Consider the following 26,658-nt stretch of genomic DNA (forward strand, 5'->3'; position numbering starts at 1 on the left):
TTGAGATTTACACATGCTAAGAAGTTTCAAGCTCGTCCAGCTCAGTGAGCTTCCGCTCAAATGCATGTCAGTGGCGCTGTGGCTTAGTTGGTTAAAGCGCCTGTCTAGTAAACAGGAGATCCTGGGTTCGAATCCCAGCAGTGCCTTATGTTGGACAAGATGGACCATCCGAAAAGGAGGATGATGCCAAACGCAACCTCTTGCGTGTTGAAAGTTGCATCCGTACCGTTTGAAAAAAAGTATGCAAAACACTAACACCTCTCTATCTTCCGCCAGCATTTTATTTAGACAATGAAATACCGTGACAGCACGCACACACTCACAAACCAACGCAAAGCTGCTTAAACACGTAGTACACGCACACCTCTGCCTTTAACCTACACCCTCCTAAACGTCTCGTCCCCTGTGACCTATGAAGATGACTCAGTGAAGGAGGTAGCCTAGGGTAAAAATTGGAGATTTACACGTTAAGACGTTTCAAGCTCGTCCAGCTCAGTGAGCTTCCGCTCAAATGCATGTCAGTGGCGCTGTGGCTTAGTTGGTTAAAGCGCCTGTCTAGTAAACAGGAGATCGATCCTGGGTTCGAATCCCAGCAGTGCCTTATGTTGGACAAAATGGACCATCCTAAAAGGAGGATGACGTCAAACACAAACTCTTGGAAGTTGCATCCGTACCGCTTGAGAAAATGTACGCAAAACATTCTCACCTCTTTATGCACCGCTAGGATTTTCTGTTGACAATGACATAACTAGACTGCACACACGTGCTCACAAACCAGACGTGACCTGATTCACTGAGGATGACTCAGTGAATGAGGTAGCCTAGCTTGTAAATTTGAGATTTACACATGCTAAGAAGTTTCAAGCTCGTCCAGCTCAGTGAGCTTCCGCTCAAATGCATGTCAGTGGCGCTGTGGCTTAGTTGGTTAAAGCGCCTGTCTAGTAAACAGGAGATCCTGGGTTCGAATCCCAGCAGTGCCTTATGTTGGACAAGATGGACCATCCGAAAAGGAGGATGATGCCAAACGCAACCTCTTGCGTGTTGAAAGTTGCATCCGTACCGTTTGAAAAAAAGTATGCAAAACACTAACACCTCTCTATCTTCCGCCAGCATTTTATTTAGACAATGAAATACCGTGACAGCACGCACACACTCACAAACCAACGCAAAGCTGCTTAAACACGTAGTACACGCACACCTCTGCCTTTAACCTACACCCTCCTAAACGTCTCGTCCCCTGTGACCTATGAAGATGACTCAGAGAAGGAGGTAGCCTAGGGTAAAAATTTGAGATTTACACGTTAAGACGTTTCAAGCTCGTCCAGCTCAGTGAGCTTCCGCTCAAATGCATGTCAGTGGCGCTGTGGCTTAGTTGGTTAAAGCGCCTGTCTAGTAAACAGGAGATCCTGGGTTCGAATCCCAGCAGTGCCTTATGTTGGACAAAATGGACCATCCTAAAAGGAGGATGACGTCAAACACAAACTCTTGGAAGTTGCATCCGTACCGCTTGAGAAAATGTACGCAAAACATTCTCACCTCTTTATTCACCGCTAGGATTTTCTGTTGACAATGACATAACTAGACTGCACACGCGTGCTCACAAACCAGACTCGACCTGATTCACTGAGGATGACTCAGTGAATGAGGTAGCCTAGCTTGTAAATTTGAGATTTACACATGCTAAGAAGTTTCAAGCTCGTCCAGCTCAGTGAGCTTCCGCTCAAATGCATGTCAGTGGCGCTGTGGCTTAGTTGGTTAAAGCGCCTGTCTAGTAAACAGGAGATCCTGGGTTCGAATCCCAGCAGTGCCTTATGTTGGACAATATGGACCATCCGAAAAGGAGGATGATGCCAAACGCAACCTCTTGCGTGTTGAAAGTTGCATCCGTACCGTTTGAAAAAAAGTATGCAAAACACTAACACCTCTCTATCTTCCGCCAGCATTTTATTTAGACAATGAAATACCGTGACAGCACGCACACACTCACAAACCAACGCAAAGCTGCTTAAACACGTAGTACACGCACACCTCTGCCTTTAACCTACACCCTCCTAAACGTCTCGTCCCCTGTGACCTATGAAGATGACTCAGTGAAGGAGGTAGCCTAGGGTAAAAATTTGAGATTTACACGTTAAGACGTTTCAAGCTCGTCCAGCTCAGTGAGCTTCCGCTCAAATGCATGTCAGTGGCGCTGTGGCTTAGTTGGTTAAAGCGCCTGTCTAGTAAACAGGAGATCCTGGGTTCGAATCCCAGCAGTGCCTTATGTTGGACAAAATGGACCATCCTAAAAGGAGGATGACGTCAAACACAAACTCTTGGAAGTTGCATCCGTACCGCTTGAGAAAATGTACGCAAAACATTCTCACCTCTTTATGCACCGCTAGGATTTTCTGTTGACAATGACATAACTAGACTGCACACGCGTGCTCACAAACCAGACGTGACCTGATTCACTGAGGATGACTCAGTGAATGAGGTAGCCTAGCTTGTAAATTTGAGATTTACACATGCTAAGAAGTTTCAAGCTCGTCCAGCTCAGTGAGCTTCCGCTCAAATGCATGTCAGTGGCGCTGTGGCTTAGTTGGTTAAAGCGCCTGTCTAGTAAACAGGAGATCCTGGGTTCGAATCCCAGCAGTGCCTTATGTTGGACAAGATGGACCATCCGAAAAGGAGGATGATGCCAAACGCAACCTCTTGCGTGTTGAAAGTTGCATCCGTACCGTTTGAAAAAAAGTATGCAAAACACTAACACCTCTCTATCTTCCGCCAGCATTTTATTTAGACAATGAAATACCGTGACAGCACGCACACACTCACAAACCAACGCAAAGCTGCTTAAACACGTAGTACACGCACACCTCTGCCTTTAACCTACACCCTCCTAAACGTCTCGTCCCCTGTGACCTATGAAGATGACTCAGTGAAGGAGGTAGCCTAGGGTAAAAATTTGAGATTTACACGTTAAGACGTTTCAAGCTCGTCCAGCTCAGTGAGCTTCCGCTCAAATGCATGTCAGTGGCGCTGTGGCTTAGTTGGTTAAAGCGCCTGTCTAGTAAACAGGAGATCCTGGGTTCGAATCCCAGCAGTGCCTTATGTTGGACAAAATGGACCATCCTAAAAGGAGGATGACGTCAAACACAAACTCTTGGAAGTTGCATCCGTACCGCTTGAGAAAATGTACGCAAAACATTCTCACCTCTTTATGCACCGCTAGGATTTTCTGTTGACAATGACATAACTAGACTGCACACGCGTGCTCACAAACCAGACTCGACCTGATTCACTGAGGATGACTCAGTGAATGAGGTAGCCTAGCTTGTAAATTTGAGATTTACACATGCTAAGAAGTTTCAAGCTCGTCCAGCTCAGTGAGCTTCCGCTCAAATGCATGTCAGTGGCGCTGTGGCTTAGTTGGTTAAAGCGCCTGTCTAGTAAACAGGAGATCCTGGGTTCGAATCCCAGCAGTGCCTTATGTTGGACAAGATGGACCATCCGAAAAGGAGGATGATGCCAAACGCAACCTCTTGCGTGTTGAAAGTTGCATCCGTACCGTTTGAAAAAAAGTATGCAAAACACTAACACCTCTCTATCTTCCGCCAGCATTTTATTTAGACAATGAAATACCGTGACAGCACGCACACACTCACAAACCAACGCAAAGCTGCTTAAACACGTAGTACACGCACACCTCTGCCTTTAACCTACACCCTCCTAAACGTCTCGTCCCCTGTGACCTATGAAGATGACTCAGTGAAGGAGGTAGCCTAGGGTAAAAATTTGAGATTTACACGTTAAGACGTTTCAAGCTCGTCCAGCTCAGTGAGCTTCCGCTCAAATGCATGTCAGTGGCGCTGTGTCTTAGTTGGTTAAAGCGCCTGTCTAGTAAACAGGAGATCCTGGGTTCGAATCCCAGCAGTGCCTTATGTTGGACAAAATGGACCATCCTAAAAGGAGGATGACGTCAAACACAAACTCTTGGAAGTTGCATCCGTACCGCTTGAGAAAATGTACGCAAAACATTCTCACCTCTTTATGCACCGCTAGGATTTTCTGTTGACAATGACATAACTAGACTGCACACGCGTGCTCACAAACCAGACGTGACCTGATTCACTGAGGATGACTCAGTGAATGAGGTAGCCTAGCTTGTAAATTTGAGATTTACACATGCTAAGAAGTTTCAAGCTCGTCCAGCTCAGTGAGCTTCCGCTCAAATGCATGTCAGTGGCGCTGTGGCTTAGTTGGTTAAAGCGCCTGTCTAGTAAACAGGAGATCCTGGGTTCGAATCCCAGCAGTGCCTTATGTTGGACAAGATGGACCATCCGAAAAGGAGGATGATGCCAAACGCAACCTCTTGCGTGTTGAAAGTTGCATCCGTACCGTTTGAAAAAAAGTATGCAAAACACTAACACCTCTCTATCTTCCGCCAGCATTTTATTTAGACAATGAAATACCGTGACAGCACGCACACACTCACAAACCAACGCAAAGCTGCTTAAACACGTAGTACACGCACACCTCTGCCTTTAACCTACACCCTCCTAAACGTCTCGTCCCCTGTGACCTATGAAGATGACTCAGAGAAGGAGGTAGCCTAGGGTAAAAATTTGAGATTTACACGTTAAGACGTTTCAAGCTCGTCCAGCTCAGTGAGCTTCCGCTCAAATGCATGTCAGTGGCGCTGTGGCTTAGTTGGTTAAAGCGCCTGTCTAGTAAACAGGAGATCCTGGGTTCGAATCCCAGCAGTGCCTTATGTTGGACAAGATGGACCATCCGAAAAGGAGGATGATGCCAAACGCAACCTCTTGCGTGTTGAAAGTTGCATCCGTACCGTTTGAAAAAAAGTATGCAAAACACTAACACCTCTCTATCTTCCGCCAGCATTTTATTTAGACAATGAAATACCGTGACAGCACGCACACACTCACAAACCAACGCAAAGCTGCTTAAACACGTAGTACACGCACACCTCTGCCTTTAACCTACACCCTCCTAAACGTCTCGTCCCCTGTGACCTATGAAGATGACTCAGTGAAGGAGGTAGCCTAGGGTAAAAATTTGAGATTTACACGTTAAGACGTTTCAAGCTCGTCCAGCTCAGTGAGCTTCCGCTCAAATGCATGTCAGTGGCGCTGTGTCTTAGTTGGTTAAAGCGCCTGTCTAGTAAACAGGAGATCCTGGGTTCGAATCCCAGCAGTGCCTTATGTTGGACAAAATGGACCATCCTAAAAGGAGGATGACGTCAAACACAAACTCTTGGAAGTTGCATCCGTACCGCTTGAGAAAATGTACGCAAAACATTCTCACCTCTTTATGCACCGCTAGGATTTTCTGTTGACAATGACATAACTAGACTGCACACGCGTGCTCACAAACCAGACGTGACCTGATTCACTGAGGATGACTCAGTGAATGAGGTAGCCTAGCTTGTAAATTTGAGATTTACACATGCTAAGAAGTTTCAAGCTCGTCCAGCTCAGTGAGCTTCCGCTCAAATGCATGTCAGTGGCGCTGTGGCTTAGTTGGTTAAAGCGCCTGTCTAGTAAACAGGAGATCCTGGGTTCGAATCCCAGCAGTGCCTTATGTTGGACAAGATGGACCATCCGAAAAGGAGGATGATGCCAAACGCAACCTCTTGCGTGTTGAAAGTTGCATCCGTACCGTTTGAAAAAAAGTATGCAAAACACTAACACCTCTCTATCTTCCGCCAGCATTTTATTTAGACAATGAAATACCGTGACAGCACGCACACACTCACAAACCAACGCAAAGCTGCTTAAACACGTAGTACACGCACACCTCTGCCTTTAACCTACACCCTCCTAAACGTCTCGTCCCCTGTGACCTATGAAGATGACTCAGAGAAGGAGGTAGCCTAGGGTAAAAATTTGAGATTTACACGTTAAGACGTTTCAAGCTCGTCCAGCTCAGTGAGCTTCCGCTCAAATGCATGTCAGTGGCGCTGTGGCTTAGTTGGTTAAAGCGCCTGTCTAGTAAACAGGAGATCCTGGGTTCGAATCCCAGCAGTGCCTTATGTTGGACAAAATGGACCATCCTAAAAGGAGGATGACGTCAAACACAAACTCTTGGAAGTTGCATCCGTACCGCTTGAGAAAATGTACGCAAAACATTCTCACCTCTTTATTCACCGCTAGGATTTTCTGTTGACAATGACATAACTAGACTGCACACGCGTGCTCACAAACCAGACTCGACCTGATTCACTGAGGATGACTCAGTGAATGAGGTAGCCTAGCTTGTAAATTTGAGATTTACACATGCTAAGAAGTTTCAAGCTCGTCCAGCTCAGTGAGGTTCCGCTCAAATGCATGTCAGTGGCGCTGTGGCTTAGTTGGTTAAAGCGCCTGTCTAGTAAACAGGAGATCCTGGGTTCGAATCCCAGCAGTGCCTTATGTTGGACAAAATGGACCATCCTAAAAGGAGGATGACGTCAAACACAAACTCTTGGAAGTTGCATCCGTACCGCTTGAGAAAATGTACGCAAAACATTCTCACCTCTTTATGCACCGCTAGGATTTTCTGTTGACAATGACATAACTAGACTGCACACGCGTGCTCACAAACCAGACGTGACCTGATTCACTGAGGATGACTCAGTGAATGAGGTAGCCTAGCTTGTAAATTTGAGATTTACACATGCTAAGAAGTTTCAAGCTCGTCCAGCTCAGTGAGCTTCCGCTCAAATGCATGTCAGTGGCGCTGTGGCTTAGTTGGTTAAAGCGCCTGTCTAGTAAACAGGAGATCCTGGGTTCGAATCCCAGCAGTGCCTTATGTTGGACAAGATGGACCATCCGAAAAGGAGGATGATGCCAAACGCAACCTCTTGCGTGTTGAAAGTTGCATCCGTACCGTTTGAAAAAAAGTATGCAAAACACTAACACCTCTCTATCTTCCGCCAGCATTTTATTTAGACAATGAAATACCGTGACAGCACGCACACACTCACAAACCAACGCAAAGCTGCTTAAACACGTAGTACACGCACACCTCTGCCTTTAACCTACACCCTCCTAAACGTCTCGTCCCCTGTGACCTATGAAGATGACTCAGAGAAGGAGGTAGCCTAGGGTAAAAATTTGAGATTTACACGTTAAGACGTTTCAAGCTCGTCCAGCTCAGTGAGCTTCCGCTCAAATGCATGTCAGTGGCGCTGTGGCTTAGTTGGTTAAAGCGCCTGTCTAGTAAACAGGAGATCCTGGGTTCGAATCCCAGCAGTGCCTTATGTTGGACAAAATGGACCATCCTAAAAGGAGGATGACGTCAAACACAAACTCTTGGAAGTTGCATCCGTACCGCTTGAGAAAATGTACGCAAAACATTCTCACCTCTTTATTCACCGCTAGGATTTTCTGTTGACAATGACATAACTAGACTGCACACGCGTGCTCACAAACCAGACTCGACCTGATTCACTGAGGATGACTCAGTGAATGAGGTAGCCTAGCTTGTAAATTTGAGATTTACACATGCTAAGAAGTTTCAAGCTCGTCCAGCTCAGTGAGGTTCCGCTCAAATGCATGTCAGTGGCGCTGTGGCTTAGTTGGTTAAAGCGCCTGTCTAGTAAACAGGAGATCCTGGGTTCGAATCCCAGCAGTGCCTTATGTTGGACAAAATGGACCATCCTAAAAGGAGGATGACGTCAAACACAAACTCTTGGAAGTTGCATCCGTACCGCTTGAGAAAATGTACGCAAAACATTCTCACCTCTTTATGCACCGCTAGGATTTTCTGTTGACAATGACGTAACAAGACTGCACACTCGTGCTCACAAACCAGACGTGACCTGATTCACTGAGGATGACAGTGAATGAGGTAGCCTAGCTTGTAAATTTGAGATTTACACATGCTAAGAAGTTTCAAGCTCGTCCAGCTCAGTGAGCTTCCGCTCAAATGCATGTCAGTGGCGCTGTGGCTTAGTTGGTTAAAGCGCCTGTCTAGTAAACAGGAGATCCTGGGTTCGAATCCCAGCAGTGCCTTATGTTGGACAAGATGGACCATCCGAAAAGGAGGATGATGCCAAACGCAACCTCTTGCGTGTTGAAAGTTGCATCCGTACCGTTTGAAAAAAAGTATGCAAAACACTAACACCTCTCTATCTTCCGCCAGCATTTTATTTAGACAATGAAATATCGTGACAGCACGCACACACTCACAAACCAACGCAAAGCTGCTTAAACACGTAGTACACGCACACCTCTGCCTTTAACCTACACCCTCCTAAACGTCTCGTCCCCTGTGACCTATGAAGATGACTCAGTGAAGGAGGTAGCCTAGGGTAAAAATTTGAGATTTACACGTTAAGACGTTTCAAGCTCGTCCAGCTCAGTGAGCTTCCGCTCAAATGCATGTCAGTGGCGCTGTGTCTTAGTTGGTTAAAGCGCCTGTCTAGTAAACAGGAGATCCTGGGTTCGAATCCCAGCAGTGCCTTATGTTGGACAAAATGGACCATCCTAAAAGGAGGATGACGTCAAACACAAACTCTTGGAAGTTGCATCCGTACCGCTTGAGAAAATGTACGCAAAACATTCTCACCTCTTTATGCACCGCTAGGATTTTCTGTTGACAATGACATAACTAGACTGCACACGCGTGCTCACAAACCAGACGTGACCTGATTCACTGAGGATGACTCAGTGAATGAGGTAGCCTAGCTTGTAAATTTGAGATTTACACATGCTAAGAAGTTTCAAGCTCGTCCAGCTCAGTGAGCTTCCGCTCAAATGCATGTCAGTGGCGCTGTGGCTTAGTTGGTTAAAGCGCCTGTCTAGTAAACAGGAGATCCTGGGTTCGAATCCCAGCAGTGCCTTATGTTGGACAAGATGGACCATCCGAAAAGGAGGATGATGCCAAACGCAACCTCTTGCGTGTTGAAAGTTGCATCCGTACCGTTTGAAAAAAAGTATGCAAAACACTAACACCTCTCTATCTTCCGCCAGCATTTTATTTAGACAATGAAATACCGTGACAGCACGCACACACTCACAAACCAACGCAAAGCTGCTTAAACACGTAGTACACGCACACCTCTGCCTTTAACCTACACCCTCCTAAACGTCTCGTCCCCTGTGACCTATGAAGATGACTCAGTGAAGGAGGTAGCCTAGGGTAAAAATTTGAGATTTACACGTTAAGACGTTTCAAGCTCGTCCAGCTCAGTGAGCTTCCGCTCAAATGCATGTCAGTGGCGCTGTGGCTTAGTTGGTTAAAGCGCCTGTCTAGTAAACAGGAGATCCTGGGTTCGAATCCCAGCAGTGCCTTATGTTGGACAAAATGGACCATCCTAAAAGGAGGATGACGTCAAACACAAACTCTTGGAAGTTGCATCCGTACCGCTTGAGAAAATGTACGCAAAACATTCTCACCTCTTTATGCACCGCTAGGATTTTCTGTTGACAATGACATAACTAGACTGCACACGCGTGCTCACAAACCAGACGTGACCTGATTCACTGAGGATGACTCAGTGAATGAGGTAGCCTAGCTTGTAAATTTGAGATTTACACATGCTAAGAAGTTTCAAGCTCGTCCAGCTCAGTGAGCTTCCGCTCAAATGCATGTCAGTGGCGCTGTGGCTTAGTTGGTTAAAGCGCCTGTCTAGTAAACAGGAGATCCTGGGTTCGAATCCCAGCAGTGCCTTATGTTGGACAAGATGGACCATCCGAAAAGGAGGATGATGCCAAACGCAACCTCTTGCGTGTTGAAAGTTGCATCCGTACCGTTTGAAAAAAAGTATGCAAAACACTAACACCTCTCTATCTTCCGCCAGCATTTTATTTAGACAATGAAATACCGTGACAGCACGCACACACTCACAAACCAACGCAAAGCTGCTTAAACACGTAGTACACGCACACCTCTGCCTTTAACCTACACCCTCCTAAACGTCTCGTCCCCTGTGACCTATGAAGATGACTCAGAGAAGGAGGTAGCCTAGGGTAAAAATTTGAGATTTACACGTTAAGACGTTTCAAGCTCGTCCAGCTCAGTGAGCTTCCGCTCAAATGCATGTCAGTGGCGCTGTGGCTTAGTTGGTTAAAGCGCCTGTCTAGTAAACAGGAGATCCTGGGTTCGAATCCCAGCAGTGCCTTATGTTGGACAAAATGGACCATCCTAAAAGGAGGATGACGTCAAACACAAACTCTTGGAAGTTGCATCCGTACCGCTTGAGAAAATGTACGCAAAACATTCTCACCTCTTTATTCACCGCTAGGATTTTCTGTTGACAATGACATAACTAGACTGCACACGCGTGCTCACAAACCAGACTCGACCTGATTCACTGAGGATGACTCAGTGAATGAGGTAGCCTAGCTTGTAAATTTGAGATTTACACATGCTAAGAAGTTTCAAGCTCGTCCAGCTCAGTGAGGTTCCGCTCAAATGCATGTCAGTGGCGCTGTGGCTTAGTTGGTTAAAGCGCCTGTCTAGTAAACAGGAGATCCTGGGTTCGAATCCCAGCAGTGCCTTATGTTGGACAAAATGGACCATCCTAAAAGGAGGATGACGTCAAACACAAACTCTTGGAAGTTGCATCCGTACCGCTTGAGAAAATGTACGCAAAACATTCTCACCTCTTTATGCACCGCTAGGATTTTCTGTTGACAATGACGTAACAAGACTGCACACTCGTGCTCACAAACCAGACGTGACCTGATTCACTGAGGATGACAGTGAATGAGGTAGCCTAGCTTGTAAATTTGAGATTTACACATGCTAAGAAGTTTCAAGCTCGTCCAGCTCAGTGAGCTTCCGCTCAAATGCATGTCAGTGGCGCTGTGGCTTAGTTGGTTAAAGCGCCTGTCTAGTAAACAGGAGATCCTGGGTTCGAATCCCAGCAGTGCCTTATGTTGGACAAGATGGACCATCCGAAAAGGAGGATGATGCCAAACGCAACCTCTTGCGTGTTGAAAGTTGCATCCGTACCGTTTGAAAAAAAGTATGCAAAACACTAACACCTCTCTATCTTCCGCCAGCATTTTATTTAGACAATGAAATATCGTGACAGCACGCACACACTCACAAACCAACGCAAAGCTGCTTAAACACGTAGTACACGCACACCTCTGCCTTTAACCTACACCCTCCTAAACGTCTCGTCCCCTGTGACCTATGAAGATGACTCAGTGAAGGAGGTAGCCTAGGGTAAAAATTTGAGATTTACACGTTAAGACGTTTCAAGCTCGTCCAGCTCAGTGAGCTTCCGCTCAAATGCATGTCAGTGGCGCTGTGGCTTAGTTGGTTAAAGCGCCTGTCTAGTAACCAGGAGATCCTGGGTTCGAATCCCAGCAGTTTCTTATGTTGGACAAAATGGACCATCCTAAAAGGATGATGACGTCAAACACAAACTCTTGGAAGTTGCATCCGTACCGCTTGAGAAAATGTACGCAAAACATTCTCACCTCTTTATTCACCGCTAGGATTTTATGTTGACAATGACATAACTAGACTGCACACGCGTGCTCACAAACCAGACGTGACCTGATTCACTGAGGATGACTCAGTGAATGAGGTAGCCTAGCTTGTAAATTTGAGATTTACACATGCTAAGAAGTTTCAAGCTCGTCCAGCTCAGTGAGCTTCCGCTCAAATGCATGTCAGTGGCGCTGTGGCTTAGTTGGTTAAAGCGCCTGTCTAGTAAACAGGAGATCCTGGTTTCGAATCCCAGCAGTGCCTTATGTTGGACAAAATGGACCATCCTAAAAGGAGGATGACGTCAAACACAAACTCTTGGAAGTTGCATCCGTACCGCATGAGAAAATGTACGCAAAACATTCTCACCTCTTTATGCACCGCTAGGATTTTCTGTTGACAATGACATAACTAGACTGCACACGCGTGCTCACAAACCAGACAAGACCTGATTCACTGAGGATGACTCAGTGAATGAGGTAGCCTAGCTTGTAAATTTGAGATTTACACATGCTAAGAAGTTTCAAGCTCGTCCAGCTCAGTGAGCTTCCGCTCAAATGCATGTCAGTGGCGCTGTGGCTTAGTTGGTTAAAGCGCCTGTCTAGTAAACAGGAGATCCTGGGTTCGAATCCCAGCAGTGCCTTATGTTGGACAAGATGGACCATCCGAAAAGGAGGATGATGCCAAACGCAACCTCTTGCGTGTTGAAAGTTGCATCCGTACCGTTTGAAAAAAAGTATGCAAAACACTAACACCTCTCTATCTTCCCCCAGCATTTTATTTAGACAATGAAATACCGTGACAGCACGCACACACTCACAAACCAACGCAAAGCTGCTTAAACACGTAGTACACGCACACCTCTGCCTTTAACCTACACCCTCCTAAACGTCTCGTCCCCTGTGACCTATGAAGATGACTCAGTGAAGGAGGTAGCCTAGGGTAAAAATTTGAGATTTACACGTTAAGACGTTTCAAGCTCGTCCAGCTCAGTGAGCTTCCGCTCAAATGCATGTCAGTGGCGCTGTGGCTTAGTTGGTTAAAGCGCCTGTCTAGTAAACAGGAGATCCTGGGTTCGAATCCCAGCAGTGCCTAATGTTGGACAAAATGGACCATCCTAAACGGAGGATGACGTCAAACACAAACTCTTGGAAGTTGCATCCGTACCACTTGAGAAAATGTACGCAAAACATTCTCACCTCTTTATTCACCGCTAGGATTTTCTGTTGACAATGACATAACTAGACTGCACACGCGTGCTCACAAACCAGACTTGACCTGATTCACTGAGGATGACTCAGTGAATGAGGTAGCCTAGCTTGTAAATTTGAGATTTACACATGCTAAGAAGTTTCAAGCTCGTCCAGCTCAGTGAGCTTCCGCTCAAATGCATGTCAGTGGCGCTGTGGCTTAGTTGGTTAAAGCGCCTGTCTAGTAAACAGGAGATCCTGGGTTCGAATCCCAGCAGTGCCTTATGTTGGACAAAATGGACCATCCTAAAAGGAGGATGACGTCAAACACAAACTCTTGGAAGTTGCATCCGTACCGCTTGAGAAAATGTACGCAAAACATTCTCACCTCTTTATGCACCGCTAGGATTTTCTGTTGACAATGACATAACTAGACTGCACACGCGTGCTCACAAACCAGACAAGACCTGATTCACTGAGGATGACTCAGTGAATGAGGTAGCCTAGCTTGTAAATTTGAGATTTACACATGCTAAGAAGTTTCAAGCTCGTCCAGCTCAGTGAGCTTCCGCTCAAATGCACGTCAGTGGCGCTGTGGCTTAGTTGGTTAAAGCGCCTGTCTAGTAAACAGGAGATCCTGGTTTCGAATCCCAGCAGTGCCTTATGTTGGACAAAATGGACCATCCTAAAAGGAGGATGACGTCAAACACAAACTCTTGGAAGTTGCATCCGTACCGCATGAGAAAATGTACGCAAAACATTCTCACCTCTTTATGCACCGCTAGGATTTTCTGTTGACAATGACATAACTAGACTGCACACGCGTGCTCACAAACCAGACAAGACCTGATTCACTGAGGATGACTCAGTGAATGAGGTAGCCTAGCTTGTAAATTTGAGATTTACACATGCTAAGAAGTTTCAAGCTCGTCCAGCTCAGTGAGCTTCCGCTCAAATGCATGTCAGTGGCGCTGTGGCTTAGTTGGTTAAAGCGCCTGTCTAATAAACAGGAGATCCTGGGTTCGAATCCCAGCAGTGCCTTATGTTGGACAAGATGGACCATCCGAAAAGGAGGATGATGCCAAACGCAACCTCTTGCGTGTTGAAAGTTGCATCCGTACCGTTTGAAAAAAAGTATGCAAAACACTAACACCTCTCTATCTTCCGCCAGCATTTTATTTAGACAATGAAATACCGTGACAGCACACACACACTCACAAACCAACGCAAAGCTGCTTAAACACGTAGTACACGCACACCTCTGCCTTTAACCTACACCCTCCTAAACGTCTCGTCCCCTGTGACCTATGAAGATGACTCAGTGAAGGAGGTAGCCTAGGGTAAAAATTTGAGATTTACACGTTAAGACGTTTCAAGCTCGTCCAGCTCAGTGAGCTTCCGCTCAAATGCATGTCAGTGGCGCTGTGGCTTAGTTGGTTAAAGCGCCTGTCTAGTAAACAGGAGATCCTGGGTTCGAATCCCAGCAGTGCCTAATGTTGGACAAAATGGACCATCCTAAACGGAGGATGACGTCAAACACAAACTCTTGGAAGTTGCATCCGTACCACTTGAGAAAATGTACGCAAAACATTCTCACCTCTTTATTCACCGCTAGGATTTTCTGTTGACAATGACATAACTAGACTGCACACGCGTGCTCACAAACCAGACTTGACCTGATTCACTGAGGATGACTCAGTGAATGAGGTAGCCTAGCTTGTAAATTTGAGATTTACACATGCTAAGAAGTTTCAAGCTCGTCCAGCTCAGTGAGCTTCCGCTCAAATGCATGTCAGTGGCGCTGTGGCTTAGTTGGTTAAAGCGCCTGTCTAGTAAACAGGAGATCCTGGGTTCGAATCCCAGCAGTGCCTTATGTTGGACAAAATGGACCATCCTAAAAGGAGGATGACGTCAAACACAAACTCTTGGAAGTTGCATCCGTACCGCTTGAGAAAATGTACGCAAAACATTCTCACCTCTTTATGCACCGCTAGGATTTTCTGTTGACAATGACATAACTAGACTGCACACGCGTGCCCACAAACCAGACGTGACCTGATTCACTGAGGATGACTCAGTGAATGAGGTAGCCTAGCTTGTAAATTTGAGATTTACACATGCTAAGAAGTTTCAAGCTCGTCCAGCTCAGTGAGCTTCCGCTCAAATGCATGTCAGTGGCGCTGTGGCTTAGTTGGTTAAAGCGCCTGTCTAGTAAACAGGAGATCCTGGTTTCGAATCCCAGCAGTGCCTTATGTTGGACAAAATGGACCATCCTAAAAGGAGGATGACGTCAAACACAAACTCTTGGAAGTTGCATCCGTACCGCATGAGAAAATGTACGCAAAACATTCTCACCTCTTTATGCACCGCTAGGATTTTCTGTTGACAATGACATAACTAGACTGCACACGCGTGCTCACAAACCAGACAAGACCTGATTCACTGAGGATGACTCAGTGAATGAGGTAGCCTAGCTTGTAAATTTGAGATTTACACATGCTAAGAAGTTTCAAGCTCGTCCAGCTCAGTGAGCTTCCGCTCAAATGCATGTCAGTGGCGCTGTGGCTTAGTTGGTTAAAGCGCCTGTCTAGTAAACAGGAGATCCTGGGTTCGAATCCCAGCAGTGCCTTATGTTGGACAAGATGGACCATCCGAAAAGGAGGATGATGCCAAACGCAACCTCTTGCGTGTTGAAAGTTGCATCCGTACCGTTTGAAAAAAAGTATGCAAAACACTAACACCTCTCTATCTTCCGCCAGCATTTTATTTAGACAATGAAATACCGTGACAGCACGCACACACTCACAAACCAACGCAAAGCTGCTTAAACACGTAGTACACGCACACCTCTGCCTTTAACCTACACCCTCCTAAACGTCTCGTCCCCTGTGACCTATGAAGATGACTCAGTGAAGGAGGTAGCCTAGGGTAAAAATTTGAGATTTACACGTTAAGACGTTTCAAGCTCGTCCAGCTCAGTGAGCTTCCGCTCAAATGCATGTCAGTGGCGCTGTGGCTTAGTTGGTTAAAGCGCCTGTCTAGTAAACAGGAGATCCTGGGTTCGAATCCCAGCAGTGCCTAATGTTGGACAAAATGGACCATCCTAAACGGAGGATGACGTCAAACACAAACTCTTGGAAGTTGCATCCGTACCGCATGAGAAAATGTACGCAAAACATTCTCACCTCTTTATGCACCGCTAGGATTTTCTGTTGACAATGACATAACTAGACTGCACACGCGTGCTCACAAACCAGACAAGACCTGATTCACTGAGGATGACTCAGTGAATGAGGTAGCCTAGCTTGTAAATTTGAGATTTACACATGCTAAGAAGTTTCAAGCTCGTCCAGCTCAGTGAGCTTCCGCTCAAATGCATGTCAGTGGCGCTGTGGCTTAGTTGGTTAAAGCGCCTGTCTAGTAAACAGGAGATCCTGGGTTCGAATCCCAGCAGTGCCTTATGTTGGACAAGATGGACCATCCGAAAAGGAGGATGATGCCAAACGCAACCTCTTGCGTGTTGAAAGTTGCATCCGTACCGTTTGAAAAAAAGTATGCAAAACACTAACACCTCTCTATCTTCCGCCAGCATTTTATTTAGACAATGAAATACCGTGACAGCACGCACACACTCACAAACCAACGCAAAGCTGCTTAAACACGTAGTACACGCACACCTCTGCCTTTAACCTACACCCTCCTAAACGTCTCGTCCCCTGTGACCTATGAAGATGACTCAGTGAAGGAGGTAGCCTAGGGTAAAAATTTGAGATTTACACGTTAAGACGTTTCAAGCTCGTCCAGCTCAGTGAGCTTCCGCTCAAATGCATGTCAGTGGCGCTGTGGCTTAGTTGGTTAAAGCGCCTGTCTAGTAAACAGGAGATCCTGGGTTCGAATCCCAGCAGTGCCTAATGTTGGACAAAATGGACCATCCTAAACGGAGGATGACGTCAAACACAAACTCTTGGAAGTTGCATCCGTACCACTTGAGAAAATGTACGCAAAACATTCTCACCTCTTTATTCACCGCTAGGATTTTCTGTTGACAATGACATAACTAGACTGCACACGCGTGCTCACAAACCAGACTTGACCTGATTCACTGAGGATGACTCAGTGAATGAGGTAGCCTAGCTTGTAAATTTGAGATTTACACATGCTAAGAAGTTTCAAGCTCGTCCAGCTCAGTGAGCTTCCGCTCAAATGCATGTCAGTGGCGCTGTGGCTTAGTTGGTTAAAGCGCCTGTCTAGTAAACAGGAGATCCTGGGTTCGAATCCCAGCAGTGCCTTATGTTGGACAAGATGGACCACCCGAAAAGGAGGATGATGCCAAACGCAACCTCTTGCGTGTTGAAAGTTGCATCCGTACCGTTTGAAAAAAAGTATGCAAAACACTAACACCTCTCTATCTTCCACCAGCATTTTATTTAGACAATGAAATACCGTGACAGCACGCACACACTCACAAACCAACGCAAAGCTGCTTAAACACGTAGTACACGCACACCTCTGCCTTTAACCTACACCCTCCTAAACGTCTCGTCCCCTGTGACCTATGAAGATGACTCAGTGAAGGAGGTAGCCTAGGGTAAAAATTTGAGATTTACACGTTAAGACGTTTCAAGCTCGTCCAGCTCAGTGAGCTTCCGCTCAAATGCATGTCAGTGGCGCTGTGGCTTAGTTGGTTAAAGCGCCTGTCTAGTAAACAGGAGATCCTGGTTTCGAATCCCAGCAGTGCCTTATGTTGGACAAAATGGACCATCCTAAAAGGAGGATGACGTCAAACACAAACTCTTGGAAGTTGCATCCGTACCGCATGAGAAAATGTACGCAAAACATTCTCACCTCTTTATGCACCGCTAGGATTTTCTGTTGACAATGACATAACTAGACTGCACACGCGTGCTCACAAACCAGACAAGACCTGATTCACTGAGGATGACTCAGTGAATGAGGTAGCCTAGCTTGTAAATTTGAGATTTACACATGCTAAGAAGTTTCAAGCTCGTCCAGCTCAGTGAGCTTCCGCTCAAATGCATGTCAGTGGCGCTGTGGCTTAGTTGGTTAAAGCGCCTGTCTAGTAAACAGGAGATCCTGGGTTCGAATCCCAGCAGTGCCTTATGTTGGACAAGATGGACCATCCGAAAAGGAGGATGATGCCAAACGCAACCTCTTGCGTGTTGAAAGTTGCATCCGTACCGTTTGAAAAAAAGTATGCAAAACACTAACACCTCTCTATCTTCCGCCAGCATTTTATTTAGACAATGAAATACCGTGACAGCACGCACACACTCACAAACCAACGCAAAGCTGCTTAAACACGTAGTACACGCACACCTCTGCCTTTAACCTACACCCTCCTAAACGTCTCGTCCCCTGTGACCTATGAAGATGACTCAGTGAAGGAGGTAGCCTAGGGTAAAAATTTGAGATTTACACGTTAAGACGTTTCAAGCTCGTCCAGCTCAGTGAGCTTCCGCTCAAATGCATGTCAGTGGCGCTGTGGCTTAGTTGGTTAAAGCGCCTGTCTAGTAAACAGGAGATCGATCCTGGGTTCGAATCCCAGCAGTGCCTTATGTTGGACAAAATGGACCATCCTAAAAGGAGGATGACGTCAAACACAAACTCTTGGAAGTTGCATCCGTACCGTTTGAGAAAATGTACGCAAAACATTCTCACCTCTTTATTCACCGCTAGGATTTTCTGTTGACAATGACATAACTAGACTGCACACGCGTGCTCACAAACCAGACTTGACCTGATTCACTGAGGATGACTCAGTGAATGAGGTAGCCTAGCTTGTAAATTTGAGATTTACACATGCTAAGAAGTTTCAAGCTCGTCCAGCTCAGTGAGCTTCCGCTCAAATGCATGTCAGTGGCGCTGTGGCTTAGTTGGTTAAAGCGCCTGTCTAGTAAACAGGAGATCCTGGTTTCGAATCCCAGCAGTGCCTTATGTTGGACAAAATGGACCATCCTAAAAGGAGGATGACGTCAAACACAAACTCTTGGAAGTTGCATCCGTACCGCTTGAGAAAATGTACGCAAAACATTCTCACCTCTTTATGCACCGCTAGGATTTTCTGTTGACAATGACATAACTAGACTGCACACGCGTGCTCACAAACCAGACAAGACCTGATTCACTGAGGATGACTAAGTGAATGAGGTAGCCTAGCTTGTAAATTTGAGATTTACACATGCTAAGAAGTTTCAAGCTCGTCCAGCTCAGTGAGCTTCCGCTCAAATGCATGTCAGTGGCGCTGTGGCTTAGTTGGTTAAAGCGCCTGTCTAGTAAACAGGAGATCCTGGGTTCGAATCCCAGCAGTGCCTTATGTTGGACAAGATGGACCATCCGAAAAGGAGGATGATGCCAAACGCAACCTCTTGCGTGTTGAAAGTTGCATCCGTACCGTTTGAAAAAAAGTATGCAAAACACTAACACCTCTCTATCTTCCGCCAGCATTTTATTTAGACAATGAAATACCGTGACAGCACGCACACACTCACAAACCAACGCAAAGCTGCTTAAACACGTAGTACACGCACACCTCTGCCTTTAACCTACACCCTCCTAAACGTCTCGTCCCCTGTGACCTATGAAGATGACTCAGTGAAGGAGGTAGCCTAGGGTAAAAATTTGAGATTTACACGTTAAGACGTTTCAAGCTCGTCCAGCTCAGTGAGCTTCCGCTCAAATGCACGTCAGTGGCGCTGTGGCTTAGTTGGTTAAAGCGCCTGTCTAGTAAACAGGAGATCCTGGGTTCGAATCCCAGCAGTGCCTTATGTTGGACAAAATGGACCATCCTAAAAGGAGGATGACGTCAAACACAAACTCTTGGAAGTTGCATCCGTACCGCTTGAGAAAATGTACGCAAAACATTCTCACCTCTTTATTCACCGCTAGGATTTTCTGTTGACAATGACATAACTAGACTGCACACGCATGCTCACAAACCAGACTTGACCTGATTCACTGAGGATGACTCAGTGAATGAGGTAGCCTAGCTTGTAAATTTGAGATTTACACATGCTAAGAAGTTTCAAGCTCGTCCAGCTCAGTGAGCTTCCGCTCAAATGCATGTCAGTGGCGCTGTGGCTTAGTTGGTTAAAGCGCCTGTCTAGTAAACAGGAGATCGATCCTGGGTTCGAATCCCAGCAGTGCCTTATGTTGGACAAAATGGACCATCCTAAAAGGAGGATGACGTCAAACACAAACTCTTGGAAGTTGCATCCGTACCGCTTGAGAAAATGTACGCAAAACATTCTCACCTCTTTATGCACCGCTAGGATTTTCTGTTGACAATGACATAACTAGACTGCACACGCGTGCTCACAAACCAGACGTGACCTGATTCACTGAGGATGACTCAGTGAATGAGGTAGCCTAGCTTGTAAATTTGAGATTTACACATGCTAAGAAGTTTCAAGCTCGTCCAGCTGAGTGAGCTTCCGCTCAAATGCATGTCAGTGGCGCTGTGGCTTAGTTGGTTAAAGCGCCTGTCTAGTAAACAGGAGATCCTGGGTTCGAATCCCAGCAGTGCCTTATGTTGGACAAGATGGACCACCCGAAAAGGAGGATGATGCCAAACGCAACCTCTTGCGTGTTGAAAGTTGCATCCGTACCGTTTGAAAAAAAGTATGCAAAACACTAACACCTCTCTATCTTCCACCAGCATTTTATTTAGACAATGAAATACCGTGACAGCACGCACACACTCACAAACCAACGCAAAGCTGCTTAAACACGTAGTACACGCACACCTCTGCCTTTAACCTACACCCTCCTAAACGTCTCGTCCCCTGTGACCTATGAAGATGACTCAGTGAAGGAGGTAGCCTAGGGTAAAAATTGGAGATTTACACGTTAAGACGTTTCAAGCTCGTCCAGCTCAGTGAGCTTCCGCTCAAATGCATGTCAGTGGCGCTGTGGCTTAGTTGGTTAAAGCGCCTGTCTAGTAAACAGGAGATCCTGGGTTCGAATCCCAGCAGTGCCTTATGTTGTCCAAAATGGACCATCCTAAAAGGAGGATGACGTCAAACACAAACTCTTGGAAGTTGCATCCATACCGCTTGAGAAAATGTACGCAAAACATTCTCACCTCTTTATGCACCGCTAGGATTTTCTGTTGACAATGACATAACTAGACTGCACACGCGTGCCCACAAACCAGACGTGACCTGATTCACTGAGGATGACTCAGTGAATGAGGTAGCCTAGCTTGTAAATTTGAGATTTACACATGCTAAGAAGTTTCAAGCTCGTCCAGCTCAGTGAGCTTCCGCTCAAATGCATGTCAGTGGCGCTGTGGCTTAGTTGGTTAAAGCGCCTGTCTAGTAAACAGGAGATCCTGGGTTCGAATCCTAGCAGTGCCTTATGTTGGACAAGATGCACCATCCGAAAAGGAGGATGATGCCAAACGCAACCTCTTGCGTGTTGAAAGTTGCATCCGTACCGTTTGAAAAAAAGTATGCAAAACACTAACACCTCTCTATCTTCCGCCAGCATTTTATTTAGACAATGAAATACCGTGACAGCACGCACACACTCACAAACCAACGCAAAGCTGCTTAAACACGTAGTACACGCACACCTCTGCCTTTAACCTACACCCTCCTAAACGTCTCGTCCCCTGTGACCTATGAAGATGACTCAGTGAAGGAGGTAGACTAGGGTAAAAATTTGAGATTTACACGTTAAGACGTTTCAAGCTCGTCCAGCTCAGTGAGCTTCCGCTCAAATGCATGTCAGTGGCGCTGTGGCTTAGTTGGTTAAAGCGCCTGTCTAGTAAACAGGAGATCCTGGGTTCGAATCCCAGCAGTGCCTTATGTTGGACAAAATGGACCATCCTAAAAGGAGGATGACGTCAAACACAAACTCTTGGAAGTTGCATCCGTACCGCTTGAGAAAATGTACGCAAAACATTCTCACCTCTTTATTCACCGCTAGGATTTTCTGTTGACAATGACATAACTAGACTGCACACGCGTGCTCACAAACCAGACGTGACCTGATTCACTGAGGATGACTCAGTGAATGAGGTAGCCTAGCTTGTAAATTTGAGATTTACACATGCTAAGAAGTTTCAAGCTCGTCCAGCTCAGTCAGCTTCCGCTCAAATGCATGTCAGTGGCGCTGTGGCTTAGTTGGTTAAAGCGCCTGTCTAGTAAACAGGAGATCGATCCTGGGTTCGAATCCCAGCAGTGCCTTATGTTGGACAAAATGGACCATCCTAAAAGGAGGATGACGTCAAACACAAACTCTTGGAAGTTGCATCCGTACCGCTTGAGAAAATGTACGCAAAACATTCTCACCTCTTTATGCACCGCTAGGATTTTCTGTTGACAATGACATAACTAGACTGCACACGCGTGCTCACAAACCAGACGTGACCTGATTCACTGAGGATGACTCAGTGAATGAGGTAGCCTAGCTTGTAAATTTGAGATTTACACATGCTAAGAAGTTTCAAGCTCGTCCAGCTCAGTGAGCTTCCGCTCAAATGCATGTCAGTGGCGCTGTGGCTTAGTTGGTTAAAGCGCCTGTCTAGTAAACAGGAGATCCTAGGTTCGAATCCCAGCAGTGCCTTATGTTGGACAAGATGGACCATCCGAAAAGGAGGATGATGCCAAACGCAACCTCTTGCGTGTTGAAAGTTGCATCCGTACCGTTTGAAAAAAAGTATGCAAAACACTAACACCACTCTATCTTCTGCCAGCATTTTATTTAGACAATGAAATACCGTGACAGCACGCACACACTCACAAACCAACGCAAAGCTGCTTAAACACGTAGTACACGCACACCTCTGCCTTTAACCTACACCCTCCTAAACGTCTCGTCCCCTGTGACCTATGAAGATGACTCAGTGAAGGAGGTAGCCTAGGGTAAAAATTTGAGATTTACACGTTAAGACGTTTCAAGCTCGTCCAGCTCAGTGAGCTTCCGCTCAAATGCATGTCAGTGGCGCTGTGGCTTAGTTGGTTAAAGCGCCTGTCTAGTAAACAGGAGATCCTGGCTTCGAATCCCAGCAGTGCCTTATGTTGGACAAAATGGACCATCCTAAAAGGAGGATGACGTCAAACACAAACTCTTGGAAGTTGCATCCGTACCGCTTGAGAAAATGTACGCAAAACATTCTCACCTCTTTATGCACCGCTAGGATTTTCTGTTGACAATGACATAACTAGACTGCACACGCGTGCTCACAAACCAGACGTGACCTGATTCACTGAGGATGACTCAGTGAATGAGGTAGCCTAGCTTGTAAATTTGAGATTTACACATGCTAAGAAGTTTCAAGCTCGTCCAGCTCAGTGAGCTTCCGCTCAAATGCATGTCAGTGGCGCTGTGGCTTAGTTGGTTAAAGCGCCTGTCTAGTAAACAGGAGATCCTGGGTTCGAATCCCAGCAGTGCCTTATGTTGGACAAGATGCACCATCCGAAAAGGAGGATGATGCCAAACGCAACCTCTTGCGTGTTGAAAGTTGCATCCGTACCGTTTGAAAAAAAGTATGCAAAACACTAACACCTCTCTATCTTCCGCCAGCATTTTATTTAGACAATGAAATACCGTGACAGCACGCACACACTCACAAACCAACGCAAAGCTGCTTAAACACGTAGTACACGCACACCTCTGCCTTTAACCTACACCCTCCTAAACGTCTCGTCCCCTGTGACCTATGAAGATGACTCAGTGAAGGAGGTAGCCTAGGGTAAAAATTTGAGATTTACACGTTAAGACGTTTCAAGCTCGTCCAGCTCAGTGAGCTTCCGCTCAAATGCATGTCAGTGGCGCTGTGGCTTAGTTGGTTAAAGCGCCTGTCTAGTAAACAGGAGATCCTGGGTTCGAATCCCAGCAGTGCCTTATGTTGGACAAAATGGACCATCCTAAAAGGAGGATGACGTCAAACACAAACTCTTGGAAGTTGCATCCGTACCGCTTGAGAAAATGTACGCAAAACATTCTCACCTCTTTATGCACCGCTAGGATTTTCTGTTGACAATGACATAACTAGACTGCACACGCGTGCTCACAAACCAGACGTGACCTGATTCACTGAGGATGACTCAGTGAATGAGGTAGCCTAGCTTGTAAATTTGAGATTTACACATGCTAAGAAGTTTCAAGCTCGTCCAGCTCAGTGAGCTTCCGCTCAAATGCATGTCAGTGGCGCTGTGGCTTAGTTGGTTAAAGCGCCTGTCTAGTAAACAGGAGATCCTGGGTTCGAATCCTAGCAGTGCCTTATGTTGGACAAGATGCACCATCCGAAAAGGAGGATGATGCCAAACGCAACCTCTTGCGTGTTGAAAGTTGCATCCGTACCGTTTGAAAAAAACTATGCAAAACACTAACACCACTCTATCTTCTGCCAGCATTTTATTTAGACAATGAAATACCGTGACAGCACGCACACACTCACAAACCAACGCAAAGCTGCTTAAACACGTAGTACACGCACACCTCTGCCTTTAACCTACACCCTCCTAAACGTCTCGTCCCCTGTGACCTATGAAGATGACTCAGTGAAGGAGGTAGCCTAGGGTAAAAATTTGAGATTTACACGTTAAGACGTTTCAAGCTCGTCCAGCTCAGTGAGCTTCCGCTCAAATGCATGTCAGTGGCGCTGTGGCTTAGTTGGTTAAAGCGCCTGTCTAGTAAACAGGAGATCCTGGGTTCGAATCCCAACAGTGCCTTATGTTGGACAAAATGGACCATCCTAAAAGGAGGATGATGCCAAACGCAACCTCTTGCGTGTTGAAAGTTGCATCCGTACCGTTTGAAAAAAAGTATGCAAAACACTAACACCTCTCTATCTTCCGCCAGCATTTTATTTAGACAATGAAATACCGTGACAGCACGCACACACTCACAAACCAACGCAAAGCTGCTTAAACACGTAGTACACGCACACCTCTGCCTTTAACCTACACCCTCCTAAACGTCTCGTCCCCTGTGACCTATGAAGATGACTCAGTGAAGGAGGTAGCCTAGGGTAAAAATTTGAGATTTACACGTTAAGACGTTTCAAGCTCGTCCAGCTCAGTGAGCTTCCGCTCAAATGCATGTCAGTGGCATGTGGCTTAATTGGTTAAAGAGCCTGTATAGTAAACAGGAGATCCTGGGTTCGAATCCCAGCAGTGCCTTATGTTGGACAAAATGGACCATCCTAAAAGGAGGATGACGTCAAACACAAACTCTTGGAAGTTGCATCCGTACCGCTTGAGAAAATGTACGCAAAACATTCTCACCTCTTTATTCACCGCTAGGATTTTATGTTGACAATGACATAACTAGACTGCACACGCGTGCTCACAAACCAGACTTGACCTGATTCACTGAGGATGACTCAGTGAATGAGGTAGCCTAGCTTGTAAATTTGAAATTTACACATGCTAAGAAGTTTCAAGCTCGTCCAGCTCAGTGAGCTTCCGCTCAAATGCATGTCAGTGGCGCTGTGGCTTAGTTGGTTAAAGCGCCTGTCTAGTAAACAGGAGATCCTGGCTTCGAATCCCAGCAGTGCCTTATGTTGGACAAAATGGACCATCCTAAAAGGAGGATGACGTCAAACACAAACTCTTGGAAGTTGCATCCGTACCGCTTGAGAAAATGTACGCAAAACATTCTCACCTCTTTATGCACCGCTAGGATTTTCTGTTGACAATGACATAACTAGACTGCACACGCGTGCTCACAAACCAGACGTGACCTGATTCACTGAGGATGACTCAGTGAATGAGGTAGCCTAGCTTGTAAATTTGAGATTTACACATGCTAAGAAGTTTCAAGCTCGTCCAGCTCAGTGAGCTTCCGCTCAAATGCATGTCAGTGGCGCTGTGGCTTGGTTGGTTAAAGCGCCTGTCTAGTAAACAGGAGATCCTGGGTTCGAATCCCAGCAGTGCCTTATGTTGGACAAGATGCACCATCCGAAAAGGAGGATGATGCCAAACGCAACCTCTTGCGTGTTGAAAGTTGCATCCGTACCGTTTGAAAAAAACTATGCAAAACACTAACACCTCTCTATCTTCCGCCAGCATTTTATTTAGACAATGAAATACCGTGACAGCACGCACACACTCACAAACCAACGCAAAGCTGCTTAAACACGTAGTACACGCACACCTCTGCCTTTAACCTACACCCTCCTAAACGTCTCGTCCCCTGTGACCTATGAAGATGACTCAGTGAAGGAGGTAGCCTAGGGTAAAAATTTGAGATTTACACGTTAAGACGTTTCAAGCTCGTCCAGCTCAGTGAGCTTCCGCTCAAATGCATGTCAGTGGCGCTGTGGCTTAGTTGGTTAAAGCGCCTGTCTAGTAAACAGGAGATCCTGGGTTCGAATCCCAGCAGTGCCTTATGTTGGACAAAATGGAACATCCTAAAAGGAGGATGATGCCAAACGCAACCTCTTGCGTGTTGAAAGTTGCATCCGTACCGTTTGAAAAAAAGTATGCAAAACACTAACACCTCTCTATCTTCCGCCAGCATTTTATTTAGACAATGAAATACCGTGACAGCACGCACACACTCACAAACCAACGCAAAGCTGCTTAAACACGTAGTACACGCACACCTCTGCCTTTAACCTACACCCTCCTAAACGTCTCGTCCCCTGTGACCTATGAAGATGACTCAGTGAAGGAGGTAGCCTAGGGTAAAAATTTGAGATTTACACGTTAAGACGATTCAAGCTCGTCCAGCTCAGTGAGCTTCCGCTCAAATGCATGTCAGTGGCATGTGGCTTAATTGGTTAAAGCGCCTGTATAGTAAACAGGAGATCCTGGGTTCGAATCCCAGCAGTGCCTTATGTTGGACAAAATGGACCATCCTAAAAGGAGGATGACGTCAAACACAAACTCTTGGAAGTTGCATCCGTACCGCTTGAGAAAATGTACGCAAAACATTCTCACCTCTTTATTCACCGCTAGGATTTTATGTTGACAATGACATAACTAGACTGCACACGCGTGCTCACAAACCAGACTTGACCTGATTCACTGAGGATGACTCAGTGAATGAGGTAGCCTAGCTTGTA

General features: G+C 46.1%; 64 non-coding genes across 64 annotated transcripts; all 64 read left to right on the plus strand.

Moving 5' to 3' along the window:
• The first annotated feature begins 72 nt into the window (after positions 1 to 72).
• trnat-agu (transfer RNA threonine (anticodon AGU)) lies at positions 73 to 146 on the plus strand. The gene has a single exon. It is a non-coding gene; the product is annotated as a tRNA-Thr (tRNA).
• Positions 147 to 523: 377 nt separating this feature from the next.
• trnat-agu (transfer RNA threonine (anticodon AGU)) lies at positions 524 to 601 on the plus strand. Its single transcript has one exon. It is a non-coding gene; the product is annotated as a tRNA-Thr (tRNA).
• A 305-nt stretch (positions 602 to 906) lies between these two features.
• trnat-agu (transfer RNA threonine (anticodon AGU)) lies at positions 907 to 980 on the plus strand. Its single transcript has one exon. It is a non-coding gene; the product is annotated as a tRNA-Thr (tRNA).
• Positions 981 to 1,357: 377 nt separating this feature from the next.
• Positions 1,358 to 1,431, plus strand: trnat-agu (transfer RNA threonine (anticodon AGU)). Its single transcript has one exon. It is a non-coding gene; the product is annotated as a tRNA-Thr (tRNA).
• A 305-nt stretch (positions 1,432 to 1,736) lies between these two features.
• trnat-agu (transfer RNA threonine (anticodon AGU)) lies at positions 1,737 to 1,810 on the plus strand. Its single transcript has one exon. It is a non-coding gene; the product is annotated as a tRNA-Thr (tRNA).
• Positions 1,811 to 2,187: 377 nt separating this feature from the next.
• On the plus strand, positions 2,188 to 2,261 carry trnat-agu (transfer RNA threonine (anticodon AGU)). The gene has a single exon. It is a non-coding gene; the product is annotated as a tRNA-Thr (tRNA).
• A 305-nt stretch (positions 2,262 to 2,566) lies between these two features.
• On the plus strand, positions 2,567 to 2,640 carry trnat-agu (transfer RNA threonine (anticodon AGU)). Its single transcript has one exon. It is a non-coding gene; the product is annotated as a tRNA-Thr (tRNA).
• Positions 2,641 to 3,017: 377 nt separating this feature from the next.
• trnat-agu (transfer RNA threonine (anticodon AGU)) lies at positions 3,018 to 3,091 on the plus strand. The gene has a single exon. It is a non-coding gene; the product is annotated as a tRNA-Thr (tRNA).
• A 305-nt stretch (positions 3,092 to 3,396) lies between these two features.
• Positions 3,397 to 3,470, plus strand: trnat-agu (transfer RNA threonine (anticodon AGU)). Its single transcript has one exon. It is a non-coding gene; the product is annotated as a tRNA-Thr (tRNA).
• Positions 3,471 to 3,847: 377 nt separating this feature from the next.
• trnat-agu (transfer RNA threonine (anticodon AGU)) lies at positions 3,848 to 3,921 on the plus strand. The gene has a single exon. It is a non-coding gene; the product is annotated as a tRNA-Thr (tRNA).
• A 305-nt stretch (positions 3,922 to 4,226) lies between these two features.
• On the plus strand, positions 4,227 to 4,300 carry trnat-agu (transfer RNA threonine (anticodon AGU)). The gene has a single exon. It is a non-coding gene; the product is annotated as a tRNA-Thr (tRNA).
• Positions 4,301 to 4,677: 377 nt separating this feature from the next.
• On the plus strand, positions 4,678 to 4,751 carry trnat-agu (transfer RNA threonine (anticodon AGU)). Its single transcript has one exon. It is a non-coding gene; the product is annotated as a tRNA-Thr (tRNA).
• A 377-nt stretch (positions 4,752 to 5,128) lies between these two features.
• Positions 5,129 to 5,202, plus strand: trnat-agu (transfer RNA threonine (anticodon AGU)). Its single transcript has one exon. It is a non-coding gene; the product is annotated as a tRNA-Thr (tRNA).
• Positions 5,203 to 5,507: 305 nt separating this feature from the next.
• trnat-agu (transfer RNA threonine (anticodon AGU)) lies at positions 5,508 to 5,581 on the plus strand. Its single transcript has one exon. It is a non-coding gene; the product is annotated as a tRNA-Thr (tRNA).
• A 377-nt stretch (positions 5,582 to 5,958) lies between these two features.
• Positions 5,959 to 6,032, plus strand: trnat-agu (transfer RNA threonine (anticodon AGU)). The gene has a single exon. It is a non-coding gene; the product is annotated as a tRNA-Thr (tRNA).
• Positions 6,033 to 6,337: 305 nt separating this feature from the next.
• Positions 6,338 to 6,411, plus strand: trnat-agu (transfer RNA threonine (anticodon AGU)). The gene has a single exon. It is a non-coding gene; the product is annotated as a tRNA-Thr (tRNA).
• Positions 6,412 to 6,716: 305 nt separating this feature from the next.
• On the plus strand, positions 6,717 to 6,790 carry trnat-agu (transfer RNA threonine (anticodon AGU)). Its single transcript has one exon. It is a non-coding gene; the product is annotated as a tRNA-Thr (tRNA).
• Positions 6,791 to 7,167: 377 nt separating this feature from the next.
• trnat-agu (transfer RNA threonine (anticodon AGU)) lies at positions 7,168 to 7,241 on the plus strand. The gene has a single exon. It is a non-coding gene; the product is annotated as a tRNA-Thr (tRNA).
• Positions 7,242 to 7,546: 305 nt separating this feature from the next.
• On the plus strand, positions 7,547 to 7,620 carry trnat-agu (transfer RNA threonine (anticodon AGU)). Its single transcript has one exon. It is a non-coding gene; the product is annotated as a tRNA-Thr (tRNA).
• Positions 7,621 to 7,923: 303 nt separating this feature from the next.
• On the plus strand, positions 7,924 to 7,997 carry trnat-agu (transfer RNA threonine (anticodon AGU)). The gene has a single exon. It is a non-coding gene; the product is annotated as a tRNA-Thr (tRNA).
• Positions 7,998 to 8,374: 377 nt separating this feature from the next.
• Positions 8,375 to 8,448, plus strand: trnat-agu (transfer RNA threonine (anticodon AGU)). Its single transcript has one exon. It is a non-coding gene; the product is annotated as a tRNA-Thr (tRNA).
• Positions 8,449 to 8,753: 305 nt separating this feature from the next.
• Positions 8,754 to 8,827, plus strand: trnat-agu (transfer RNA threonine (anticodon AGU)). Its single transcript has one exon. It is a non-coding gene; the product is annotated as a tRNA-Thr (tRNA).
• A 377-nt stretch (positions 8,828 to 9,204) lies between these two features.
• On the plus strand, positions 9,205 to 9,278 carry trnat-agu (transfer RNA threonine (anticodon AGU)). Its single transcript has one exon. It is a non-coding gene; the product is annotated as a tRNA-Thr (tRNA).
• A 305-nt stretch (positions 9,279 to 9,583) lies between these two features.
• trnat-agu (transfer RNA threonine (anticodon AGU)) lies at positions 9,584 to 9,657 on the plus strand. The gene has a single exon. It is a non-coding gene; the product is annotated as a tRNA-Thr (tRNA).
• Positions 9,658 to 10,034: 377 nt separating this feature from the next.
• trnat-agu (transfer RNA threonine (anticodon AGU)) lies at positions 10,035 to 10,108 on the plus strand. Its single transcript has one exon. It is a non-coding gene; the product is annotated as a tRNA-Thr (tRNA).
• Positions 10,109 to 10,413: 305 nt separating this feature from the next.
• trnat-agu (transfer RNA threonine (anticodon AGU)) lies at positions 10,414 to 10,487 on the plus strand. The gene has a single exon. It is a non-coding gene; the product is annotated as a tRNA-Thr (tRNA).
• Positions 10,488 to 10,790: 303 nt separating this feature from the next.
• On the plus strand, positions 10,791 to 10,864 carry trnat-agu (transfer RNA threonine (anticodon AGU)). The gene has a single exon. It is a non-coding gene; the product is annotated as a tRNA-Thr (tRNA).
• Positions 10,865 to 11,241: 377 nt separating this feature from the next.
• Positions 11,242 to 11,315, plus strand: trnat-agu (transfer RNA threonine (anticodon AGU)). The gene has a single exon. It is a non-coding gene; the product is annotated as a tRNA-Thr (tRNA).
• A 305-nt stretch (positions 11,316 to 11,620) lies between these two features.
• On the plus strand, positions 11,621 to 11,694 carry trnat-agu (transfer RNA threonine (anticodon AGU)). The gene has a single exon. It is a non-coding gene; the product is annotated as a tRNA-Thr (tRNA).
• A 305-nt stretch (positions 11,695 to 11,999) lies between these two features.
• On the plus strand, positions 12,000 to 12,073 carry trnat-agu (transfer RNA threonine (anticodon AGU)). The gene has a single exon. It is a non-coding gene; the product is annotated as a tRNA-Thr (tRNA).
• Positions 12,074 to 12,450: 377 nt separating this feature from the next.
• On the plus strand, positions 12,451 to 12,524 carry trnat-agu (transfer RNA threonine (anticodon AGU)). Its single transcript has one exon. It is a non-coding gene; the product is annotated as a tRNA-Thr (tRNA).
• Positions 12,525 to 12,829: 305 nt separating this feature from the next.
• On the plus strand, positions 12,830 to 12,903 carry trnat-agu (transfer RNA threonine (anticodon AGU)). Its single transcript has one exon. It is a non-coding gene; the product is annotated as a tRNA-Thr (tRNA).
• A 305-nt stretch (positions 12,904 to 13,208) lies between these two features.
• Positions 13,209 to 13,282, plus strand: trnat-agu (transfer RNA threonine (anticodon AGU)). Its single transcript has one exon. It is a non-coding gene; the product is annotated as a tRNA-Thr (tRNA).
• A 305-nt stretch (positions 13,283 to 13,587) lies between these two features.
• trnai-aau (transfer RNA isoleucine (anticodon AAU)) lies at positions 13,588 to 13,661 on the plus strand. The gene has a single exon. It is a non-coding gene; the product is annotated as a tRNA-Ile (tRNA).
• Positions 13,662 to 14,038: 377 nt separating this feature from the next.
• trnat-agu (transfer RNA threonine (anticodon AGU)) lies at positions 14,039 to 14,112 on the plus strand. Its single transcript has one exon. It is a non-coding gene; the product is annotated as a tRNA-Thr (tRNA).
• Positions 14,113 to 14,417: 305 nt separating this feature from the next.
• trnat-agu (transfer RNA threonine (anticodon AGU)) lies at positions 14,418 to 14,491 on the plus strand. Its single transcript has one exon. It is a non-coding gene; the product is annotated as a tRNA-Thr (tRNA).
• A 305-nt stretch (positions 14,492 to 14,796) lies between these two features.
• trnat-agu (transfer RNA threonine (anticodon AGU)) lies at positions 14,797 to 14,870 on the plus strand. The gene has a single exon. It is a non-coding gene; the product is annotated as a tRNA-Thr (tRNA).
• Positions 14,871 to 15,175: 305 nt separating this feature from the next.
• On the plus strand, positions 15,176 to 15,249 carry trnat-agu (transfer RNA threonine (anticodon AGU)). The gene has a single exon. It is a non-coding gene; the product is annotated as a tRNA-Thr (tRNA).
• A 377-nt stretch (positions 15,250 to 15,626) lies between these two features.
• Positions 15,627 to 15,700, plus strand: trnat-agu (transfer RNA threonine (anticodon AGU)). The gene has a single exon. It is a non-coding gene; the product is annotated as a tRNA-Thr (tRNA).
• Positions 15,701 to 16,005: 305 nt separating this feature from the next.
• On the plus strand, positions 16,006 to 16,079 carry trnat-agu (transfer RNA threonine (anticodon AGU)). The gene has a single exon. It is a non-coding gene; the product is annotated as a tRNA-Thr (tRNA).
• Positions 16,080 to 16,456: 377 nt separating this feature from the next.
• trnat-agu (transfer RNA threonine (anticodon AGU)) lies at positions 16,457 to 16,530 on the plus strand. The gene has a single exon. It is a non-coding gene; the product is annotated as a tRNA-Thr (tRNA).
• A 305-nt stretch (positions 16,531 to 16,835) lies between these two features.
• Positions 16,836 to 16,909, plus strand: trnat-agu (transfer RNA threonine (anticodon AGU)). Its single transcript has one exon. It is a non-coding gene; the product is annotated as a tRNA-Thr (tRNA).
• Positions 16,910 to 17,286: 377 nt separating this feature from the next.
• trnat-agu (transfer RNA threonine (anticodon AGU)) lies at positions 17,287 to 17,360 on the plus strand. The gene has a single exon. It is a non-coding gene; the product is annotated as a tRNA-Thr (tRNA).
• Positions 17,361 to 17,665: 305 nt separating this feature from the next.
• On the plus strand, positions 17,666 to 17,739 carry trnat-agu (transfer RNA threonine (anticodon AGU)). The gene has a single exon. It is a non-coding gene; the product is annotated as a tRNA-Thr (tRNA).
• A 377-nt stretch (positions 17,740 to 18,116) lies between these two features.
• On the plus strand, positions 18,117 to 18,194 carry trnat-agu (transfer RNA threonine (anticodon AGU)). Its single transcript has one exon. It is a non-coding gene; the product is annotated as a tRNA-Thr (tRNA).
• A 305-nt stretch (positions 18,195 to 18,499) lies between these two features.
• On the plus strand, positions 18,500 to 18,573 carry trnat-agu (transfer RNA threonine (anticodon AGU)). Its single transcript has one exon. It is a non-coding gene; the product is annotated as a tRNA-Thr (tRNA).
• A 305-nt stretch (positions 18,574 to 18,878) lies between these two features.
• Positions 18,879 to 18,952, plus strand: trnat-agu (transfer RNA threonine (anticodon AGU)). The gene has a single exon. It is a non-coding gene; the product is annotated as a tRNA-Thr (tRNA).
• Positions 18,953 to 19,329: 377 nt separating this feature from the next.
• trnat-agu (transfer RNA threonine (anticodon AGU)) lies at positions 19,330 to 19,403 on the plus strand. The gene has a single exon. It is a non-coding gene; the product is annotated as a tRNA-Thr (tRNA).
• A 305-nt stretch (positions 19,404 to 19,708) lies between these two features.
• On the plus strand, positions 19,709 to 19,786 carry trnat-agu (transfer RNA threonine (anticodon AGU)). The gene has a single exon. It is a non-coding gene; the product is annotated as a tRNA-Thr (tRNA).
• A 305-nt stretch (positions 19,787 to 20,091) lies between these two features.
• trnat-agu (transfer RNA threonine (anticodon AGU)) lies at positions 20,092 to 20,165 on the plus strand. Its single transcript has one exon. It is a non-coding gene; the product is annotated as a tRNA-Thr (tRNA).
• A 377-nt stretch (positions 20,166 to 20,542) lies between these two features.
• trnat-agu (transfer RNA threonine (anticodon AGU)) lies at positions 20,543 to 20,616 on the plus strand. Its single transcript has one exon. It is a non-coding gene; the product is annotated as a tRNA-Thr (tRNA).
• Positions 20,617 to 20,921: 305 nt separating this feature from the next.
• trnat-agu (transfer RNA threonine (anticodon AGU)) lies at positions 20,922 to 20,995 on the plus strand. The gene has a single exon. It is a non-coding gene; the product is annotated as a tRNA-Thr (tRNA).
• Positions 20,996 to 21,372: 377 nt separating this feature from the next.
• On the plus strand, positions 21,373 to 21,446 carry trnat-agu (transfer RNA threonine (anticodon AGU)). The gene has a single exon. It is a non-coding gene; the product is annotated as a tRNA-Thr (tRNA).
• Positions 21,447 to 21,751: 305 nt separating this feature from the next.
• On the plus strand, positions 21,752 to 21,829 carry trnat-agu (transfer RNA threonine (anticodon AGU)). The gene has a single exon. It is a non-coding gene; the product is annotated as a tRNA-Thr (tRNA).
• A 305-nt stretch (positions 21,830 to 22,134) lies between these two features.
• trnat-agu (transfer RNA threonine (anticodon AGU)) lies at positions 22,135 to 22,208 on the plus strand. The gene has a single exon. It is a non-coding gene; the product is annotated as a tRNA-Thr (tRNA).
• A 377-nt stretch (positions 22,209 to 22,585) lies between these two features.
• trnat-agu (transfer RNA threonine (anticodon AGU)) lies at positions 22,586 to 22,659 on the plus strand. Its single transcript has one exon. It is a non-coding gene; the product is annotated as a tRNA-Thr (tRNA).
• Positions 22,660 to 22,964: 305 nt separating this feature from the next.
• On the plus strand, positions 22,965 to 23,038 carry trnat-agu (transfer RNA threonine (anticodon AGU)). Its single transcript has one exon. It is a non-coding gene; the product is annotated as a tRNA-Thr (tRNA).
• A 377-nt stretch (positions 23,039 to 23,415) lies between these two features.
• On the plus strand, positions 23,416 to 23,489 carry trnat-agu (transfer RNA threonine (anticodon AGU)). The gene has a single exon. It is a non-coding gene; the product is annotated as a tRNA-Thr (tRNA).
• Positions 23,490 to 23,794: 305 nt separating this feature from the next.
• trnat-agu (transfer RNA threonine (anticodon AGU)) lies at positions 23,795 to 23,868 on the plus strand. The gene has a single exon. It is a non-coding gene; the product is annotated as a tRNA-Thr (tRNA).
• Positions 23,869 to 24,245: 377 nt separating this feature from the next.
• Positions 24,246 to 24,319, plus strand: trnat-agu (transfer RNA threonine (anticodon AGU)). Its single transcript has one exon. It is a non-coding gene; the product is annotated as a tRNA-Thr (tRNA).
• A 755-nt stretch (positions 24,320 to 25,074) lies between these two features.
• Positions 25,075 to 25,148, plus strand: trnat-agu (transfer RNA threonine (anticodon AGU)). Its single transcript has one exon. It is a non-coding gene; the product is annotated as a tRNA-Thr (tRNA).
• Positions 25,149 to 25,453: 305 nt separating this feature from the next.
• trnat-agu (transfer RNA threonine (anticodon AGU)) lies at positions 25,454 to 25,527 on the plus strand. The gene has a single exon. It is a non-coding gene; the product is annotated as a tRNA-Thr (tRNA).
• Positions 25,528 to 25,904: 377 nt separating this feature from the next.
• Positions 25,905 to 25,978, plus strand: trnat-agu (transfer RNA threonine (anticodon AGU)). Its single transcript has one exon. It is a non-coding gene; the product is annotated as a tRNA-Thr (tRNA).
• Positions 25,979 to 26,355: 377 nt separating this feature from the next.
• trnat-agu (transfer RNA threonine (anticodon AGU)) lies at positions 26,356 to 26,428 on the plus strand. Its single transcript has one exon. It is a non-coding gene; the product is annotated as a tRNA-Thr (tRNA).
• The last annotated feature ends 230 nt before the right edge of the window (positions 26,429 to 26,658 follow it).

This window comes from Alosa pseudoharengus, unplaced genomic scaffold, assembly GCF_046254945.1.
Source record: "Alosa pseudoharengus isolate Yale_2024_CS ecotype anadromous, Long Island Sound unplaced genomic scaffold, YU_APseudo_1.1 YU_APseudo_1.1_scf_7, whole genome shotgun sequence".
NCBI classification, from domain to species: domain Eukaryota; kingdom Metazoa; phylum Chordata; class Actinopteri; order Clupeiformes; family Clupeidae; genus Alosa; species Alosa pseudoharengus.